Below are 22,500 nucleotides of genomic sequence, written 5' to 3' on the forward strand. Positions count from 1 at the left end.
GATATTGCAATATATTGTTGTCCTCTCTGTCACAATAAATAATCGAAAGCACCTGTCCATGAGGCATTTAAGAGCTTAGTGATCAAGTAAAATAGCTGTAGTGAAATATGGGATGGTAAGGCCAGATAATAGGTTCACAAAGGCTTTATAATATATTGTGATTGTTCTTTATACAAGTAGGCAACATACTTTCATATTTTGCTAAATAAATAAGTAGATATTCTCCAGTGTAATTCCTGGGCTTCACCCAAATCATTGAATGAAGCCACATTGTATGGAAATTTAGCTGACTGCAATAGAGATTTCAGTTGCCAGCGCATTTTTTATCAGTGAAAAGTACAGTATACTGTATAAGTTACTTAATTCAGATTCTAATCATTCTATTTAAGATGAGGCCCAACCACAAGGCTCCAGACCTGAGAGTAAGGGGGAGAGCATGCTGAGCATCACAGATCACATAGTATCCTAATTTAAAGGTACATTATAGAATTTATGCAGAATTATATTAATTATCATACTGGAGACAGCTCCATCTTCAAAGTCTCCGCTGAGCTTGCACATACCTTCATAGTGTCATAAGGAAAAATATAGATCTCTGCCTCTAGCCCAGTTAGACATGTGTGGACATCACTTTCTTGTTAAAAGGTCTTTAATGGAATGGAGACACACACACACACGCGCCCACACACACACACACACACACACACACACACACACACACAGAAGACAAATGTGCAGCTCTGAGGAGAATAGGAATGAAGAATGGGATATGAGATGAGAATATTTTCATCTCCTTCATTAATGTTAATGAGGCTCCAAGTTAAGAACAGTTCTGACTTCAAAGAGGAACAGAACAGCTCTAGGGACTTCACCGCCGTGATGTCACATCCTGCCAGGATAGGGTGGGTGTGCAGAGAGCAGCAGAGCAATGGAGTGCAGAAGGGGACGGAGGTGAGCAGAGGCACAGAGAGATAAACAAGAAGCAGGAGGCTAGAGGCTGAGTGATGCTCACACTGGATCTCAGACAGTCCCACAGAGGCCAACGCACCAGATTTAGAGGAGGAACCAAGTTGAGCTGTTGAATTTATTGGTCAGATGAATCATTCAGTTCTGTCCTCAAGTGCTACTATTATTTTAATAAAGAATTTTGATGGTACTGTCTCACCACACATCCACACTATCACAGATGGAAATTGTGAGTAACTTCACTGCTGACAGGCCAAAGTTACATAACCAGACATCCAACTTGTCTAAAAATAGAAACAAACCAAAAAGGGGCAACAGCAATCTCATTCATAGTGTTAGCCAGAAACACTCAGACAAATCCAGGCGATGAAGGATGTTTTCATTTTTATCACGTCAGCACCAATGCTGGAGGAGCAGTGTGACTGTGCTATCGGAGTGTTCAGTCTTGTCAGAGTACAGACCACACACCACAGTGGTTACACCAGACTGCTTAAAAAAATGTGTTTATCAAGGTGGGAACATTTTTCATTGAATACTAAACCCCTTTTGGGATTCAGAGGTCACAGCAATGCCACCTATCTCATGTGTGTTTAATATCATGTGATGTTGTGATGTGATCTCTTCGAATTCAGGGTACTGGTTGATTGCTGAGTCTCAATCCCAGGTGGCTAAATACTGTACAGACACTTACTCATACCAGAAACTACATTTATATACAGTATTTAAGTATTTTGAGGGGACAGCAAACATTACACTGTTATACAAGCTCTACACTTACTACTTTACATTGTAGCAAAGTGTCATTTCTTCAGTGTTGTCACATGAAAAGATATAATAAAAAATATTTACAAAAATGTGAGGGGTGTACTCTCTTTTGTGAGATATGTAACAACAAACTCTAATTCGCCTCAAACTAAATGTAAAATATTATGTACATGTGTTCTCTTGACACTCCCTGAAATGCTATGAATTATTTTATTCAAATTAAGGATTTTGTTTCAGATTTTTTAGTAGTGATGACATCAGACAATTTGAGGACAGACATTTGAAGCTTCATTTGAAAACCTTAAAAGAAACCTCAAATGTAAAAAATGACATTTGGTACAGGCTCAGAAGAACTGCTGCCACTCTTTCACATAAGATAATAAACTGAATATCTTTGGGGTTATGATTGTTGATTAGACAAAATGTGACATTTGAAGATGTTACATTCAGCTCTGGGAAACTCTGATTGGCATTTCTCACTATCTTCTGACATTTCATAGACCCAACAAAAACAGGTTCATCGACAACACAACTGTCAGACTATTGGATAATGAATGTAAGGATGAGCCGCAAGCTCAATTGGTTAATACTTTAAACTTCCCCCCTCCTCTACTACACCACTACAATCTGCTAAATCAATTTCAGTAACAGGTAATCTAACTAATTACTATTTCCATCTGTAAGAGCCAAATCAGGTGAAAATGTTGTTTTTGAAGTTTGCATAATATTAGTTGGAATATTAGTTCCACTTCCTGTGGAAGGGGCTTTAGGAGTGCTGTGGTGTGTTGAGTCTGACTTATTCAAGTTCAGTATCGATCTGAAAGACAAACCAGTTACAAGACGAGGAATATTGTCTGTGACAAGTTCAGTTTATGATCCGCTGGGCTTCTTAGCTCCAACAATCATGCCGGCAAAGATGCTCATGCAACAACTGTGTAAAGAAGGGCTTGCATGGGATGACGAAATTCCACCACAGCTTGGCCGAAGATGGAATATGTGGCTACAAGAGCTACATCAGCTGTCAGAGCTGAGTGTCGACAGATGTGTAAGACCAGTGGATTTTGGACTTGTTGCTACAGCACAGCTTCATCACTTTGCTGATGCAAGTGAAAATGGCTACGGAACAGTTTCTTACTTGAGGCTGACAAATAAAGATGGACGCATTCATTGTGCTTTCATGATGGGAAAATCACGTGTTGCCCCACTGAAACAGACCACTATTCCACGCATGGAGTTGACTGCAGCAGTAGTAGCTGTGGATATGGACAAACTGTTAAAAAGAGAACTTCAGATGAACTTGCTTGATTCAATGTTTTGGACTGACAGCACAACTGTGTTAAAGTACATTGAAAATGAGACACTTCGCTTCAAGAACTTTGTTGCAAACCGTATTGCCACCATCAGAGAGACAACAACGCCTCAGCAATGGAGATATGTCAGCACCTCAGTTAATCCAGCTGACTGTGCATCCAGGGGGCTTATGCCTACCAAGTTCATGAGAAACCAAAGCTGGTTTCATGGTCCAGCGTTCCTTAAAGGTCCAGTGTGTCAGTGGCCGGACAGACCTGATGAAGTGAAAATTGAGGGAGAAGACAGCGAGGCGAGACATGCAGCGAAGGTGCATCTTACTCAGGCAGCTGAAGTTACAAATCCTGTTAACAAGTTGATCAATCACTACTCCAACTGGTTTCAGTTGAAAAGAGCTGTGGCATGGTTTCTCTGGCTTAAGGACTTGCTTCTTCAACGTAGCAAGAAGCAGAAAACACATTCACAAGCAGATTTCAATGGTGAAAGGAAGATGGTGGACCAGAGGAAACACTATGACAAGTCAGCAGTGAAAAGAAGTGTTACTGTGGAAGACTTGATGAAAGCGGAGATGGAGATTATCAAATTCATCCAAGGCCAACAGTTTCAAGAAGAAATCTTCATGCTACAGAAAGGCAGCAATGTGAAGAGGAGTAGTCATTTGTCAAAGCTTGATCCAAGGATTCAAGATGGAGTAATAAGAGTAGGAGGCCGTATCTGTGCATCAGCAATGCAAGAGCATGCAAAGCACCCAGTCATAATCCCAAAGAACTCACCTGTCACATGTGATTCAATCACATTGATTCTGCAAGATATTCATGAAAAGATTGGACATTGTGGGAGGAACTATATGCTCTCGCAGCTGCGTCAGAGATATTGGATTCCCTCAGCAAACTCGATGGTGAGACAGTTTCTGTCAAGATGTGTAACCTGCAGAAAAGTCAAAGGCAAGGCACAAGAGCAGAAAATGGCAGACCTGCCTGAAGACAGACTCTTACCTGACAAACCACCCTTTACAAATGTTGGCGTGGACTACTTTGGGCCAGTTGACGTTAAGCAAGGTCGTTGCACAGTCAAAAGATATGGCGTACTGTTTACCTGCCTTACTACCAGAGCAGTGCACATAGAAGTTGCACACACATTAGACACCGACTCCTGCCTGAATGCAGTACGTTGCTTTGTATGCCGAAGAGGACATGTGTCCATCATACGTTCAGACAATGGGAAAAACTTTGTTGGTGCTGAGCATGAACTGCGTGAAGCCACTGAGCAGTGGAACCAATCAAGAATTAAAGATGCTCTCATGCAAAAGGGAATACAGTGGGTGTTTAATCCACCTGCAGGATCTCACTTCGGAGGAGTATGGGAACAACAGATAAGATCTGTTCGCAAGATCCTGAGGTCTGTGCTGAAGGAGCAAACAGTCAATGATGAATGTTTAGGGACAGTTCTTTGTGAAGTGGAGTCGATCTTAAATGACAGACCACTGACCACATCGACAGATGATCTCTCAGATCTTGAAGCTTTGGCTCCTAATCACTTGCTTTTGATGAAGAAACAGCCCATCCTGCCACCAGGAATATTTAACATCGAGGACTCATATCCACGCAGAAGATGGAAGCAGGTGCAATATCTTGCTGACCTGTTCTGGAAGCGATGGGTGCGTGAGTATTTGCCTCTGCTCCAACAGCGTCAAAAATAGACTCAGATCAAGAAGAACCTGACTACTGGAGACGTCGTCATGGTGATAGACTATTCAGCACCACGGGGCTCGTGGTTGTTGGGTAGAGTTGTCCAGGTCATTCCTGATTCAAAAGGACTTGTACGTTGTGTGTTGATCAAGACAAAAACTAACATTTTAGAAAGACCTGTTGATAAGTGTCTTATTTGTAAGACAGACACTTGAACAATAATATTCATGATGAAGATAGTGATAGTATTTCTGTTTGCATTTACTAACGATACTTGTTTACATGAAATCGACAATTTTAGTTAATACTTAACATTGAAAAATATATTTGGCTCTATTTGTTGTAAGTAATTGTTAGTCTGCTTGCCCTCCAATTAGGGGCCGGAAATGTAAGAGCCAAATCGGGTGAAAATGTTGTTTTTTATGAAGTTTGCATAATATTAGTTAAGATTTGAACACTGAGAATTAAGGTCTAATTTGATTGTGATAGTTTATTATTTAATATGAATTTTTTCTGCACATATCTGATGCCTGGTGACGTATGTTGTTGTTCTCAGTGATTAGACAGGTGTGCGCCTTTGTTTGAGTCAGGTGTGTGCTGTGATTGAGACAGTGTGGGCAGTTTGGATGCTAACAGCTTTTGACCGTGTCCGAGCCTTATCAAACTGATGTGACTTGTACTACGGACCCTTTATGTTGGATTAAAATCAAGGACGAACTACAATCATGTCTGAGTGAGTTATGTTCATCTGTGGGTTGGATACGAGTCAGAAACCATCTACTGCGCACGCTGAAGGAAGTGGCTTGATTAATGAAACGAACACTAAATTGAAATTTTGCCACTACACCATCGTTACAACGCCGTTACCGTTACTGACAATTAAATGTGGCGTGTTATAAACTGAAGCTACCCAGTGAAGCTGGGTGAGGGGTGAGACAACCGCATTGTAAGCAACTCTAATCTAATGAAGCATCTCTCAGCGCCACACGCTTCTACAGAACTATTGGCCAAAAACACTGTTGTTGACACTGTTGATGATGACAGCAGGCCAGGTGTGGCTAACGTGAGCTCTGCTAACAAAGAAGGACACGGAGCTGTCCAAGCAGCTACAGCTGGATTTTTCTGCTCCAGCTTCACAAAAGCTTGTGACACAGACTGAACTGAATGCAATGATAGGCAGGTATGTTGTTGAGCTCATGCTCCTGTTATCAACAGCTGACTCAGACTCCTTCAGAGCACTCATTGGTAAAATACCGGAGAGAGCAGGAGCGCCATGCAGAAAGACATCTCTCTATAAAAGCAAGGAATCTCTGTCTGTCTGTCTGTCTGTCTGTGTGTGTATGTGTGCCTCAAATATCTCTGCAGATCAGGATCAGACTGACTTGAGAGTTTCCACATGGCTGCTGCGTGGTTCAAGGGTGTGCAATGTCGCATTTGTTTGGACTACAATGATACCATTAATAAATTATTTCATAAATGATTGACCAATTCTGCTCGCATTGCTAACCATAGCCACCATAGTCACGTGCGCACCAGAGCCAATCACTGCACACCATAGCCACATGCGCACCAGAGCCAATCACTGCAGACCCCCCACCTTAAGAAACAAGCAGATTTATAGCTGGGGCGGTGCGAGCTAGTTCGGGATTTTGCCGGCGGTTCTGTCCCGTTCTGTGCATCTAAACTGACTGTTGTGGATTACTGAGACTGAACGAGTCCAGGCCGAGTCTGTTCAGGTCTGAGGAGATCCAGACACGCAAGGACAACAAACTGTGGATGTTCGTGTGTAGCTAGCTGCTAGCCCACCCCCATCACCACCACCCCCACATCCTGAGTTGACTGACGTGCCAGTGTGACCAATTTAAGATGATGTAGCAGCAAGATGCAGCATCTGTGAGTCTCGGTTCCAATGTATGTGTACATGTGCGCCCTTCAAACTATATACCAGTTTTTAAATTGTGTTGATAGGCCAAGTAAAACTGGACTTAAGATAAATAATGTCCGCCACGCTTTATCGCGTACAGTGCGGTCACGTTTGCTGCGCGTTTGGTGCAGGAAGAAACAGTCAAATCGGGCTTCTCTCACGAAGCAAGGAAGAGTTTGCTTTGTGCTACTCCTTTTCCTATTGGTGGAAAAAGGCACCCCACCAACCAATCACAAAATTAAACGGCAAACTACGTGATTTGGTTGCTTAGGAATGGGGGGAAGTTGTCGGAGGGACAGTGACGGTGATAGAGACAGCAGGTTGGGAGACTTGAGAGATTTGTGACATTAAGCGTGTTTGGAGTGTATTGTTAGTGTGTTATGTAGTGTTTAGTTTAGTGTGTAGTGGAGTCGTTTCTTTTGTTTAATGAGGCAAAACAAAGAGGAGACTGGTGAATGTTCAGCAGGCAGAAAGGAGGTGGGGGAAACATATCACTACGTATAACTTTGTAAATTTCAAATTCTTTTCAACAAACAGCAATTTATATATTTGCATTATAAGTAATAAAAATAGTTCGTTAAACGTATTTGTGGTTTTCACAGTAAAAAATCGAAATTTTATCTACTCGGATTTTATGTTTTTTGTGATTTTAGGTCCATTGCGTTATTACAGTTTGTCAAAATTAAAAATAACTGTACAGTCACACATGTGAAGTTGTGCTGAAAATAGTGACACCAAGCAAGGCAAGGTAAAATATTATGGCAAAATCAAAAATAGTACAGTACAGCCAATTATACCCCGGAATATCGGATTTCACAACAAACCTAAATATCCCTGACGTCCCACCTTCAAACACAGCCTCATTTGGCCATCCATGAAAAAGCTACTTAACCGCCCACTTTTCTATTGGAATACATATTTCCTACGGGCACTGCACTAGTTTTCTAAATACATGGATGCCGAGTATGCTAAAATGAATGTCGAGCTCAAAAGGGGGAACAAAAACGCAATAGTTATTTTCCCTGGTAACTAGTTACTTTTATAGTTGAGTAATTCCGTTACTAACTCAGTTACTTTTTGGGAGAAGTAACTAGTAACTATAACTAATTACTTTTTAAAAGTAACATGCCCAACACTGGTCAGGATAGAGTTTGTAAAGCACTCTAATCCCAGATTTTATTTTATGCCACCTTGCTGTGGGTTTATAGCATTCAGTCATTTCACAGTTATATGAGGGTAATTTCATTAAACACACAGGGGACACTGTAAACATTTCAGCGGTACAATCACCTGTTTTCTATTATGGTACCACGCTCTCATTCACTTCTTCCATTTCCTCTGCTTCTCTTTAGACACAAAAAATGACAACAAGGACAACATCCCTGGTGCACAAGGTTTTAGGCCTGTGATTAGAATAGATTCATTGGTAACTGATTCACTGCAGTGGTAGAGCTGTGCGATATTACGATATATATCGTAGTGCGATATAAAAATGTCTACCGTAGGATATAACCCTCTGTTGTTTATATCGTAATTTTAACGTGTAGGCTATTTGATTAGCACTGTTGCTACACTAATGGTAACGCACACTACGGTTCTAATTTAATACGCCGTCTAAAGCACAACTCAACGTCGGAATGACCGTTGGATATCCAAATTTTGAGTTCAAAACAAGTTTATTGTATGAAAGCGAATGTAACTGCAGCAACGCTACTGCTTTGTGGTCGCATTTTTACGTCACCTACAAGGACTCGTTTCCGGCACCGGTCACTCGGGAGTAAACAGAGGCAACGCAGCATGGTGGAGATGGAGGAGAGCGCAATGGAAGACGGAAATAACGTTACTAGTAACGTTACATCAGACGCGGACACGGAAGCAGAACCCCAAGAAGATTTGTGCCGAAAAGGGGGAACCGGAATTCTATCGTTTGGCTTTGTTTTGGGTTTAAAAAGTCAGACACCAACCAGACAATGGTAAACTGCAAAACATGCCACCAACAAGTTGTTACTAGCGACTCGAACACGTCTAATCTGTTCTACCACTTAAAGAAATGCCAGGATATATATCGTTATCGGGATATAAAATTAGCTATATCATGATATAAAATTGTATCTATATCGCACAGCACTATGCAGTGGTATTTCTTTTCTCTGCCTACTTCTCTGTCTCCATCTCTCTCCCTCAGTTGACTTTCTCTCTGCAGTTTGGCATAAAACCATCCGACAGTAAACTGATGCGCTGCTCTGAAAGGCCAGAGTCAGACTTTTCCATGCTGGGGGAGGGTGATAATTCCTATGAAGCCGCCTGAATGAAAACATGCAAGCAGAATAATAAAATCATAAATGTTAAAGAAGGCTTTCCCAAGTTAGGGCGTGGAATCCAGAGGGGAGTCCCCACTATGAAAAGGAACGAGAGAGGAGAAAACAAAAAGGTGCGCTGGGACTGAGGGGTGACTTGAGGGTTCATTCAGGGAGGAGTGCAGCTGGCTTTGGACGGAAGGAAGCATCTTCAGGATGGAGGAGCCCTGGAGAGCATCCTGGGCACAAATGCATCCTTTCTTTTCCTTGACCTGCAACCCTGTCTTCAATTTCAGCACCTTCTTTTTTTTTAACTCAATTTATAACTTGGCTCCATCAGACCACTGACTCAGCCTCCCGCCACCAGCCTCAAACCATTTCATGCTCTCATCTATCTCTTTCTGCCTCCTCTCTGCCTCTCATTCTCTTTCTTTCTCTCATTCCAGCCCATATGGAAGTGATCAGGGGCAGGCAGGGAGGAACAACAGAGGCTCCACAGACAAGAGTAAGTCCCTGTTGAACCACTGCCTGCAGGTACTGTGCCAATGTTTGGAAATACTGTGGATTCCAAAGTGGAGTCAAGGGACCATCAGAGGGATTTAAATGGTTCAAAAAACGAAATCATTAAATTTTCAGCATCTTTAATCCCCAGACAAAAAATTAAAGAATAACCAGTTTGATAATGAGCTTGACTGTCATTACCGTTATGTCCCGATCTGCAATACAGACCTCCTGAAGCCATGTCAGTTGATAGAACCTCTATCAAAGTCCAACATACAGAAAAGATTAAACAAATCTGGGGCTGCAACTAATGTTTCATTTAATCACTGACTGATTTGTTTGTTATTTTTCAATTAAGTTAAATTGAACAACAAAAAATATCAAGCCCCCCCTAAACTCATTGTTGATGGTGAAGGAAAGGATTAACTGTGTGTTTATCTGCTTTAAGTGAAAGGCTTACTAGCTTAATGTTGCATTGTTTCAGTGTAAAGCAAAGTTGGATTAACAAAAAAGCTATGTTAACATTTAGCACAACCATTTGCCTACTGTGTGGAAGCTGATCCAGGATGCTACAGTATATTGGTCTATATTGAATTTGGTGAAGTTTAAATTCCAGCTAGACTTGTCTATCATGAACGTAATGCTAACTTCGATAACAGCCTTTGCTCTTGTTAAATTAAAAAGTGAAACATGTTGAACCATAGTGTAACTGTTTAAAATACAAACAATAACGCATAAACCTAGCCTTGTGCTTGTCAAAGTACGCAGGTTAAGCAGTTGAAAAAGGTTAGGTTAGTTGATTATTTATTGTAGCTCTTATTATGTTAATAAATAATAACAGCCTGATTTGACATTTTTCTAGATCTTGTGCTAATTAGCTCTACAATGAAAGAGATCATAGTTGATCTCTTTCATTGTAGAGCTACAATGAAATCTTTATTCCTCTACTTCTACAGCTGGTGATGATGTTGGCTTTTTGCCTGAAAATGCAGCTTTAGTCTCACTTTTAGCACAGTATGACTTATGCAGCCATATACATTAAAAAGTCAGTCAGAGGTAAAGGTGCAACATGCAAAATGTGGCCATTTGTTGAATTCATACTCAAAACAAAGATGAGACAACATACCACCAGAGTAACAGCCAACTGCTGCCAACTGTAGCTGCCTTTAGCTAGTTAGCCATGCAGCTAGCAATCTGGACTGGGAGCTCAGAGCATCAGGCTAGTACAAGAGTTTAAATTGGGACTGGGCTAGCTGGTTAGCATGCCAAACTTACTTTGCAACACAATACATGTCATAGCACCAAAACTTTCATTCACTGACACTTTGTTGTTCATTTTAGGTCAGTTTTAAATTTTTCCAAACAAATTTGTTACATATTGCACCTTTAACTTCTTATCACTGACAAACACAAATAAAACACTCAATAAGATCATTTGCCTAAAACAGCAGCTTAATGTATCTTAATTACATGTAAATTGTCCATCTAATTTTATTTCAGATGTTCAGTGTAAAATTTCAGTTTTCCTAGCATGTTGAGTCAGAGTGAATACATTAACCTACTTCAATGGATCAAATTAAAAGGTGCAATATGTAAGAATTGGCCAGTTGTCAAATGAATATTCTCAAAACAAAAAGGAAGCTGCATATCACCCGAGTAACTGCTAACTGCTGCTAGCTGTAGCTGTCCTTAGCTATTAAGCTCAGTTAGCTGTGCAGCTAGCGGTTGAGAGCTTGGAGACACACAAGCTTTGCCAGGAACTGGCTGGGCCTGGGCTTGCTGGTTAGCATGATACCTACAGTAGAGACAATCGCTGCAACACAATACATAGATATCATAATGTCAAAACAGCTATTTAGTCACAGTCAGTTGATAGTTTTTATCAATTTTAGAATGTTTTCAAATAAAATTCTTACATTTAGCCCATTTAATTTAATGTGTTTTCAACTAACTGAAGGAACTAATGATCAGCTGCATAAGATGGCTAGCTATGGCTGATAAAAGCTGTATGAGGCAACTGTCATTTCAGCTTACAAAGCTTTCAAAAACTACTATGATTTTTCATGGAAGATCTGCCATGTTATCTCTGTAAACTACATATGTATGAAGACACAACTTTTGAATGAAGAACAAGTAACTGAGCATTATGTTGATTAGATGAAAGATGACATGAAACAGAAACAAATAAAACGTGCTGTACAAGCATTTTGCATAGACAGTACAGAGATAAAGTATGTAGGCATGCAGGAGGAGCACAGTGTGTACAGACAGAACACAGACACAAGTCACATGTTGCAACAAACATGCAGACAGAGGCTTCAGGACAAAGACAGCTCGGGGAACTTTACTTTTCTTTATTCAGCGAACATAAATCAAGTCCTTCCCTTAAAACACAAAAAAAGCTCTCAGCAGCAGCAGCAGAATATGGAGAATAGTGACAAATCACTTCATATCATCTTCATAGCCACATTGTTCTTGTACTGCATCTAACATGACCCCTGCCACAAATCTAAGCTGAAAGAAATGGATAGGCAAAGCAGCCAGCAGCTGGTCACCGCACGGAGAAAAGTGGTGATGGGTGGAGGTTTGTGTACTGCTAAAAAGAGAGAGAGGGAGTGTGGGAAGAGAGCAACACAAGTACAGATGTGTACAGGTGTGCATACATCTAGCTGTTCACCAACACAAACATGAGCAGTTGTTTGTCTACATCACACACAAACACACTTACACACACACACACAGAGTATGATATGATGGAGCCATGAGAAAATACCCTCCACTCACAATTACGAGTCATCCACCCTACCATGGCATGATAGCAGGAAAAATACCTAAAGTGTGACAAAGGAAGCATCACCACTAGTGGATATATATAACCCAGCACAGCCCACAGTGACAGTGACAGTGAAAGAGAGAGAGAGAGAGAGAGAGAGAGAGAGAGAGAGAGAGAGAGAGAGAGAGAGAGAGAGTGTGTGTGTGTGTGTGTGTGTGTGTGTGTGTGTGTGTGTGTGTGTGTGTGTGTGTAAAGAAGTGCTGAAGAGCCACAGTGATGTTCAGAAAAGGAGTAATGACTGTCAGCTCTGTTTCTGTGAGCAAAGTTCACAGCATGGCCAATCATATTTTAGGAAATTCAAATCAGGAAACGCTATGGGCAAAATAACAGATGGCAGTACTTAATTTTGGCTTACCCATCTAATGTAATACCTCACATTGCCACAAGCAAACTGCTTAAATACAACTAGAGATATTAAATGGATAGAGTTATAGACAAAGTGGATTTAAATCAGAAACACTTCATAATAACCCTCATTAACAAATGGTAAATCTTTAGTTGATTAAACTTTTGTTAACAGTTACTATTTGCAAACAATTAAATGCTTTATATAACACTGATTAAGCAATTATAAAGGTTTCTAAAGATCAGTTGCAACTTTATAACAGCCATCCAAGGTATGTTTATAGATCAACTATACAGTATTAATTGACCATTTACAAAGTATTATAAACAGCAGTTGCAAGTTTACAATAATCACTTGTTTCAGGAGAGGTTTACAAAGCATTCCATCATCTATTTAGGGATGTAAAAATTAACTACAGTTTAATTAACTATAAAATGACTATTTCCTAAACACTCTTATTATAAAGTGCTACTGTAAAATTTCGATCATCTTTATCATCCCATCATCAGATTATCATAGCATCCAACTCTGGTGTCAGTGCATCAAACTACACATAATATGTAAGGGAAAATGTATAGAACGGCGGTCACTATCGGGAAAATAAGTCCTGACAGGACGAACCGGACCCCGACGCAAAGCGGATCTGATTTGTCCTGAAGGCACTTATTTTCCCGATAGTGACCGCCGTTCTATACATTATCCCGCTTATTACACGGTTACTTGCCAACACTGAAAAAAAAACTTGAGACAGTGTGTCTTTTTACAATTTATTTGTTACTGTTCATAGTGTTTTTCAGCAGAGAAATATAGTTCACCAAACCGGCGCCGTTTCACTTCTCGCTCTTCACTGCTTTCCTCTCTTTTTCTTTTCTTGACCAGTGACAACAACTCAGCCTTTTGCCAAGAGTTGAAATCACCGTATTTTCCAAGAATATTAAAGTTAATGTGCAACCAGAGATGTTCTACTAGATCACTCTGATCATTTTGAATGGGGAAATCTGCGCCGCCAAAGATGGCGCATATCACGCCCCTTTCACCAACAGCCAATCACCTGCGTTGTCACAGCCGAACCAGGAAAATTATAGCCCAATCATGTTGTTTCACCAGCGCATGCGCACAAGTAGTTTTTACGACAGAGACATGGGTTCGGACACAGCCCATAGAGCACAGCAGCCGGCACAGATTCAGCCATACGATGGACGTCGCCGTCGTAAATCTGCGCGCATGCGCAGTGGAGTTCTCCCTGTAGGAAAAGAGCGTTTTAAACATCATTTCTACAGTAAAGTCAATATTTTTTGGTTTTTATTTGTAACTTATTTCACTGGCGAGCATGTCTGTATGTTTTTTCCGTCCTGCTATCACGTTAAAGGGTGGATTTGACCATGCCTCCATTCATTTAGATAGGGGTCCGGTCTCTTTGGGCTTTTTGAGGCGTCGCCAAGATGGCCGCCGAGTGGCATGACTTGCCTAGAAGGACTTTGGTGCAACTCATCTATACTAGTAGCCTTGGAGTAAGTTTTTTCCGATATGAAGTAGACAACAGATCAGTTGACGTCGCTTAGCGACCGAAGATGCTGGGGTGAAAAGTGACTGGACTCCTTGCGGAGCAAAGATTTTAGATCGCGGAGTGCTACGAAATACGTGAATCAGAGGTAAAAAGGCGATTTTAACTCTTGGCAAAAGGCTGAGTTAGTGAAGTATATACAGGTTCATACCCCACTGTGTCAGGGGCAACTGTGTTCTTTTCACATGCAACAGGCTTAGTGAGATGCTTACACCGGATCCACTGCATAATTAAAGTGTTTATCCTGATTTAAGGAGTCACTGGCGTTCTGTGAATTAACACTCATGTGTGGTCAGACCAGAGATCTGGACTCTTGACTTGGGCCCTGGTTCTCTTAACTAGGGACTCGACTTCACTTGCTCAAGAAAAAACAACTTGGGACTTTCCTGTGAATTTGCTCAAATGACTTGAGTCACATGCCGGGGTCAGACACATGTTAAAGCCACGTGCATTAGGCAAAGGCACAATGAGACAGAGAGCAGCAGCATCATTGTCAGCAGTCCTATCCAAAAACTGTTTTGTTTTCATTCTGGAGTGAAACCATGCAATTCAATTTTTAGCCGACACAATTTTAGTGGCTAACCAGTGTTGGGGAGTAACGAATTACATGTAACGACGTTACGTAATTTAATTACAAAATGTACGTAATTGTAATCCGTTACATTACTGGGAGAAAATATGTAATTAAATTACAGTTGCTTTTGGAAATTTCAATGATTACAACTTAAGTTACATTTGAAAAATCGCCGCAAAAGCTCGGATTTATCAAATAGTTTTTCGCCCTCCTGGATTCATGTTTGTTTTTAGTTTTTTTCATATCAACATCCTCCTTCCAAAACTGACGCTTGTGATTGGCTCTCTCTGGTCATGTGCCTTTCGACTCAACCGACAAACCGTACGGCGGCAGTCAGACTCAGCAGCAACAGTGTCGGCGGCGCACAAGATGTTCCTGGGCTGGAAATACAAAAACACTTCATACAGACAGAAGCCAGGCTTCCCTGTATTACAAAGGTGGCTCTCTTTTAACCCGGCTAGATCACCATGGTAACTTATGCCTATCTCATAACCTGGTCCCGACCAGGTTCTGTTCAGAGTTTAATCATAAAATCGGCTATAAAAGCGCCGCTGTTTCACTATTTAACTCATTTACAGCTGGCGTCACCTTTACTTTGACAGTCCAGTGGAGCTGGATCAGAACATTTGTGCGGAGGGAGAGATCGTGCTGATCCGCTGCTGTTTACTTTCTCTCTGAGCGTCTCAGGAGGTCATTTATTTACTTTTATATACAGTCAGTCACCACTGAAAGAAGTTGTGCGATCGCAGCAGGACAGATAATTTAACTTAATGTGGCCATGAATAAATGAATTGTTTCGCCTGTTATGTGTTGCCCAAACGCAAATCTTGAGTAGTCTATTCTGTTTTCTCACATTTAAAAAGGTCTTTGTACAGAGACAACATGAGATTTGCTTGTACCTACAGCACCTAAAAAACCCACTGTAACCTATTTTCATACGCACACCAGCCTCGCTTTCAATAAAACACACACTGGCATTTTATTATTGTGATCAGTGAAATATTTGAAAACAATATAAAACACAGTTTAAAACAACAGTTATTGTTGCTCTAAAGCTTCATATTTAAAAGCAGCTCAATGTAGAGCTGTCAGAAATTAAAATCAGCCTCCTCTTGTCATATTTGCAGCACCACTGTTGCTTCAGGCTGTGATCAGGCTTTTTTGTATCACTCATACTCTCTCCATTAAAACAACCTGCTCCTCTTGGCTGAAATCAGCCCGTTGTTGCTCCATTTAGTGAGGAAGTGAGCCTCCTTCGCAGTACAGGCCTAAGATCAGACTCATAATATATGGTTAAACCTTTGAACTGAAAGGTTTATCACACTATAGGTCTTAAAATGTGAAAATGGTTAGCAGTTAAGAGATTTCATTCAAAATTAAGAAAAGTAATCATAATGTAATCAAATGTAATTAGTTACATTACTTTGAGAAAGTAATTGAAATAGTTACACTACTATTACATTTTCAAGAGGGTAACTTGTAATTGTAACCAACTACATTTCCAAAGTAATCTTCCCAACACTGTGGCTAACAGTATGACATCTGCTGGAAAAACACTGACAATGAGGTAATACATTCAAACTGTAGATCAAGGGATGAAATGGACTATTGCGTCTGTTCTGCAATTTAGATATAATCAGATGCAGATATGAGGAAGGACGCTTCATGTACACTGACAAACAGAACAGATTTCTGCTGTACTTTTCCTGCATCATTCTTCCTGTTCACAAAAGAAGTGTGATCAAGACATTGAAGATTCGAGTGGGGGGTGTAAATAACATCTTTTCAAAGCAATTTGGCTTCCAGTGACTTGGATTACACTAGGTGAGCTGTGTGCAGCCATCTAAGGGCAGTTTTGCTGTGAAGCTCCAGAAATGTTAAATGGACTACAAAACGTCACCCGACCTTCCACTGGCATTGAAGGTGAGCAAAAAATGACCTAACAGTTATTGTGAGCAGCTCACTCACACAAACAATTAGCTGAGCGAAGAGGCACGTCGTCACATGAGGGATCCACAGGTGGCTCCCCCTGTCTCATTGCCTTTAATGACTCTGCCCTTTTCATTGCCATGGCAACCAGCATCATCGGGATCACCCCCGGGAGAGCGGGGTGGGCATCCCTTCAAAAACACCATCTGACCTTTCACTAAATAAGATGACACACTTTGTAAAATGCGTCACAAACAATGCAAATAATAGGTGTGGGACACATTTCACTGCTGACTGATTGGAAGAATGCAGTAGGAGAAAGTAGAAGTCAGTTCAAGAAAGAAAGTAGTTTGTAAGATAAAGCAGAAACTCTTTGCAACAAGTCAAAGAAATAAGGAAAGCAATTGAATGAGTAATGAGACTGACACCCCACCCCCTAGTGTGCTGGTTTGCCTGTGTTAGGTCACTGTGCATGTTAACTGTGCATACAAACACACGCAGTAGTGTCCTGCAGGGTGTTTCGGGGGTTCAGAGTGCCACCTGTGTGTTAACTGAGAGTCTGGCACATTTTACTAGAGTCCAATCACGTTTCCATTCATACTGGGACAGGGAACACATTGACAACAGAGCAGGTCTGGACCGGACTGAGCAGCACTCTGCTTTCACTCCTTGTATATAGCCATGGAAACCAACAACTGAAGCTTTCAGGTGAGCCACAGTATGGGCTAGTGTCAACACAACAGTAGATTGAGACCAAATTCCCCCCACATCTCTTAAAATACCTGTGACATTGTTGAGTTAACCTGTGAATGGGACGATTGTCCCTTGTGGGCAACCATAGGTGTCTGGTGGGAACCTTTGTGTGAAACATTATAATGTGATCTGGAAAGAAAAGAGCTGCTGCTATATCCCCTTGAGACATATCAAATAGGCTCTTTTCTTGCATAACATTTTGACATTTTACAGGAGAAACACTACTATAAACAATCAAATGAACGATGGCTTAATTCCATCTAGCTGCTTCAGTCCTGGCATTGTTCAAGCTGGCTCAGTGTCACTCGCACCCACTTTCTTCCAGCAACTTGGTTCTGGGCCTTGAACCATTCAAAATTCTTGGGACCTTGGTAAAATCTAGCAAACCACTCTGCATTTCCACCTTTTTTAAGCAGAGCCATTGTAATCATAGATGTGTCATCAGCTGCAGAGGTTGCACCATGCACAACAACATATAGAACATGACATGCCCACTTCAGTCCGCATGTAAATTCACCGAAAAACCTATTTTAAAAAAAAAAACATTGGTTCCATCTGGGAAACATTTTGGGTTGACAAACCAATTTACTTTTGGTTGAAATGCTGGGAATGAAGGAAACCAGATGTATGAAATGGGAAAATCTGAGACTTTTGCGCCTGCATCTTTACAGAGACCTGTCTCTACGACAACAGCCTGGCTCAAGCATATTCAATGGGTGGAGAGCTGAAACTCTGTGTTTATATCACTGCTGCTTGGTGGTCAAACACAGTCAAAGTTGATCAACAGTGTTTACCTGATGTCTAACTTGTAATGTGAGGATGCAAACCATAATTTCATCACAATTTTGATGTTTACATTCACCCAAACACAAATTTTAACAAATGTAAATACACTATATTGCCAAAAGTATTTGCTCACCAGCCTTGACTCGCATATGAAATTAAGTGACATCCCATTCTTAATCCATAGGGTTTAATATGATGTCAGTCCACCCTTTGCAGCTATAACAGCTTCAACTCTTCTGGGAAGGCTTTCCACAAGGTTTAGGAGTGTTTTTATGGGAATTTTTTACCATTCTTCCAGAAGCGCATTTATGAGGTAACACACTGATGTTGGACGGGAAGGCCTGGCTCTCAGTCTCCGCTCTAATTAATCCCAAAGGTGTTCTATCGGGTTGAGGTCAGGACTCTGTGCTGGCCACTCAAGTTCATCCACACCAAACTCTCTCATCTATGTCTTTATGGACCTTGCTTTGTGCACTGATGCACAGTTATGTTGGAACAGGAAGGGGCCATCCCCAAACTGTTCCCACAAAGTTAGGAGCAGGGAATTGTCCAGCATCTATTGGTATGCTGAAGCATTCAGAGTTCTTTTCACTGGAACTAAGGGGCCAAGCCCAGCTCCTGAAAAACAACCCTACATCATAATTCCCCCTCCACCAAACTTTACACTTGGCATAATGCAGTCAGACAAGTACGCTTCTCCTGGCAACCGCCAAACCCAGACTCGTCCATCAGATTGTCAGATGGAGAAGTGCGATTCCTCACTCCAGAGAACGCATCTCCACTCCTCTAGAGTCCAGTGTGGGCGTGCTTTACACCACTGCATCCGATGCTTTGCATTGCACTTGCTGATGTATGGCTTGGATGCAGCTGCTCGGCCAATGAAACCCATTCCATGAAGCTCTCTACACACTGTTCTTGAGCTAATCTGAAGGCCACATGAAGTTTGGAGGTCTGTAGCGATTGACTCTGCAGAAAGTTGGCAACCTCTGTGCACTATCTGCCTCAGCATCTGCTGACCCCGCTCTGTCATTTTACGTGGCCTACCACTTTGTGGCTGAGTTGCTGTTAGGGGTGTAACGATTCATTTTAACAACGATTCGATTCGTATCACGATTCGTGGTTGACGATACGATTCAAGGACGATCTTGGTTCATTTAGAATGATACGATCCAATGCGATTCAGTGACTTGAAATTGATTCTGTAACTTTTTAGCCAAAAATTCAACCAGTGTGTCTGTGAAATAAATACCTGGATACTGGACAGTGCAGGTGAAGTTTCCTATATACCTATTGTTTCTTGTAAGGGAATCAGGTTTAAATTAATTATGGATATAAACAAGTAAACAACAATTAATGGCAAATGTATTACCCTTTTATTTGAATGAAGTGCAACCAGGAGGTTAACCTTTTCTGCTCTCATTTTCAATAGAGTACAGTAAGTGCAACCAACATTTGTTCAGGTTGAATTAACAGTAGGTGTACCTGCTACTCCTGCTTACGTTACCTTGCGTTGCTGCTGCAGCGGCAACGCTGTAAGAGGTGCCTGGACGTTCTACGTTCTACAAACAGCGAGAGACTTAATTAGAACATCTCCATCTTTGCAAAAGTGTTTCCACACACTGGACTGAAATGGTTGCTTGAAAATTTCTTGCTGGCCGTCTCCTCTGCCACCCGCAATGCTGCGTTTTGTTGTCGTTCTGAGATTCGCACTGCTGCCGGCACGTGCCGATGACGTCACAGACAGGCAGACTAAATTGAGTAACGTTTAACGTGTCTTTATTGTTAAAAGTGCTAAAAATACTATAAATATAAGTTTGCCGTGCTTAAATCCAATGTCCAATTTCCTATTATCGATAAAATCGATTCTTTACCATTTCAAACAATTTTTAATCAATAAATGTCGTCCGGAAGGCCAACTTGCAGAGCACAGATCGATGTAGTTGGATTGTAGGAATATAAATCGATTCATCGATGTAGTAGATGAATCGTCACACCCCTAGTTGCTGTCGTTCCCAATCGCTTCCACTTTGTTATAATACCACTGACATTTGACTGTGGAATATTTAGGAGTGAGGAAATTTTACGACTGGACTTATTGCACAGGTGGCATCCTATCACAGTACCACGCTGGAATTCACTGAGCTCCTGAGAGCGACCCATTCTTTCACAAATGTTTTTAGAAACAGTCTGCATGCCCAGGTGCTTGCTTTTATACACCTGTGGCCATCGAAGTAATTGGAACACCTGATTTCCATTATTTGGATGGGTGACTGAATACTTTTGGCAATATGGTGTATGTTTGTAGCCTAAATAACTGTATGTTCTTTGGTTGTGTAGCACACTTAACCTTTAAATATTTGATAGGCTGAGAGTTGCAACAAAGTTACTTGTTTAGTCTATCTGATGTCACCATTTATTTCAAATGGCAGTCAACAAATCTGATATCAAGACCGCCAAAGTGAAATGATTTCCAATGATAATACTGAATTTTAATCTTTTTGTATAGCAAACATCAGCAAACAATGTTTTCTACATTTGAATGCAGTCTCCAGTTCATAGGTTTTAAAAGGTATATTTCTCGTTTTTAATGTTTTTTTCTTGTTCTGTGTCCGGAAATATTAATGGTTTCCCATGCACACTGATTATTTTGTCGCACTTGAACTGTTTGTACCAACACAAATTTTTCTTTGTTGCTTTTAATCTGAACTTTGTGTCACATCTTTAGCACTAATGAGTTTTACTTCAATGTAACCTGAGCTGTTTGTGTTTAAACACCTGCAACGATTACACCTGCTGATAAAAAAGGAAACAGAGACTGCGGACTAGAGATATACAAACTGTTATGATAAAGCAGCATTTGCCTTGTTGTTTCACACCCTTCTCACTAATATAGCCACTTCTGATCCGGAACATGTCCGATAAAAAGGTGTGGACGAGGTGGAGGCAACAATAAAACTTCGCCAAATATATGAAATCAAGGATACAGCAACTGGCTCAAGTGGCTTTCGCTTTCTTTTCCCCTTTTTTCTTCTTGTGCACTGGCTGAGCAGAACAGCTGATCATTGTGTTTTCACACTGAGCGGCTCCGACCTGCTTCAAGACACTCAGGTGGCCAAGAAGCCGCCAACAAGGGCTAACTAGTGCTCTGGCACAAAAACTACAGCCACTGATGCTCACCAACAGCCATGACATTTTTCGTCAGGGCCCTAGCCTCTGGCTTGACATTCAGGTCCCTTCCCTCTAAATCTGATTAGAAAACATTAGTTGACAGCCAACAATCATTTACCAGAAACAGTTTGGAATGCAGAATTATCAGAGCTACTATCAAAGTGGCAAACCCAGTGTTCAACCATTATTTTATATTCTAAATGCTACTGAAGCTACTAGAAAAATGTATTCAGTTGTGATGTAATGCAGTGGATGACTGATGCTGGAGGGTCTTTGTGTTTCTGTCTTTTTCTGCATGAAGGTCAGAGGTCACCTACAGACCATCATCCCTGGAGCTGGGACATCCAGTAACTGGCTAAAGAACACTGACACAGTGTGGATCCTTGCAGGGCGTCTGCTCGGTCCATTGGGCTACTCCGGCACACTGAGATTGATCTGTTTGTTTTATTCTATACCAATCATCTTCCTCCACAGTAAGCTATTGGGAATCCTCTCCACAAATGAACACAATATTCAGCCCACTGAGCCAAAGAAAGATGTTTTCTAACATTTTAGCAAACTGCATCAATAATTAAGCAGTGTCTTCTTGCTTAACATTATGTTGCAGCTGCTAGATGTAGATGTTAGTGGTGATGCAGCTAGCTGTGTCCTAACCAAGCCCTCAGGGAGACAGGCAAAAAGACATGAGAAGGGATATCCTTCAGAGAGTTGACTCAAACGGGAACATCCTCTCTCATAGCCAGCAAGCAATCATCTATTCATTCTTCCGATTCAAATATGAAACTGAAAACAAACTAGAGCTTCTGCTTTTTGCAATTAGGCTTTAAAAAAAGGTAGTCTGGCTATCGTGTGGATAAAACTGCTATCATCTAGTTAGAAGACTGAACGTCCATGATGGTATTGTCACCTTTTAGAACTCAGAAATTTAAAGGGCTAAGCACTGATTTTAATAAATGCAGCAGATCCAGAATGACTCACAATTAATGATGCCCACCAGAGCTGTGGTTTATAGGATTAAATCCAAGATTATATCAACAACAGGATTTCTGTATAAAATGTAGATTATTATATCCCTTTCACACTCGTCAAAAAATCCCA

The 22,500-nt window shown here is 41.0% G+C and overlaps 1 protein-coding gene and 1 long non-coding RNA gene across 8 annotated transcripts in view; one reads left to right on the forward strand and one right to left on the reverse strand.

Moving 5' to 3' along the window:
• enah (ENAH actin regulator) overlaps positions 1–22,500 on the reverse strand; it is a 296,947-nt gene that overhangs the window by 166,411 nt on the left and 108,036 nt on the right. The window lies entirely within an intron of this gene.
• On the forward strand, positions 8,486–22,303 carry LOC115574490 (uncharacterized). Its single transcript, XR_003982503.1, has 3 exons — positions 8,486–8,624; positions 9,395–9,453; positions 21,704–22,303. It is a non-coding gene; the product is annotated as an uncharacterized LOC115574490 (long non-coding RNA).

Source organism: Sparus aurata, chromosome 22 (genome assembly GCF_900880675.1).
Source record: "Sparus aurata chromosome 22, fSpaAur1.1, whole genome shotgun sequence".
NCBI lineage: Eukaryota > Metazoa > Chordata > Actinopteri > Spariformes > Sparidae > Sparus > Sparus aurata.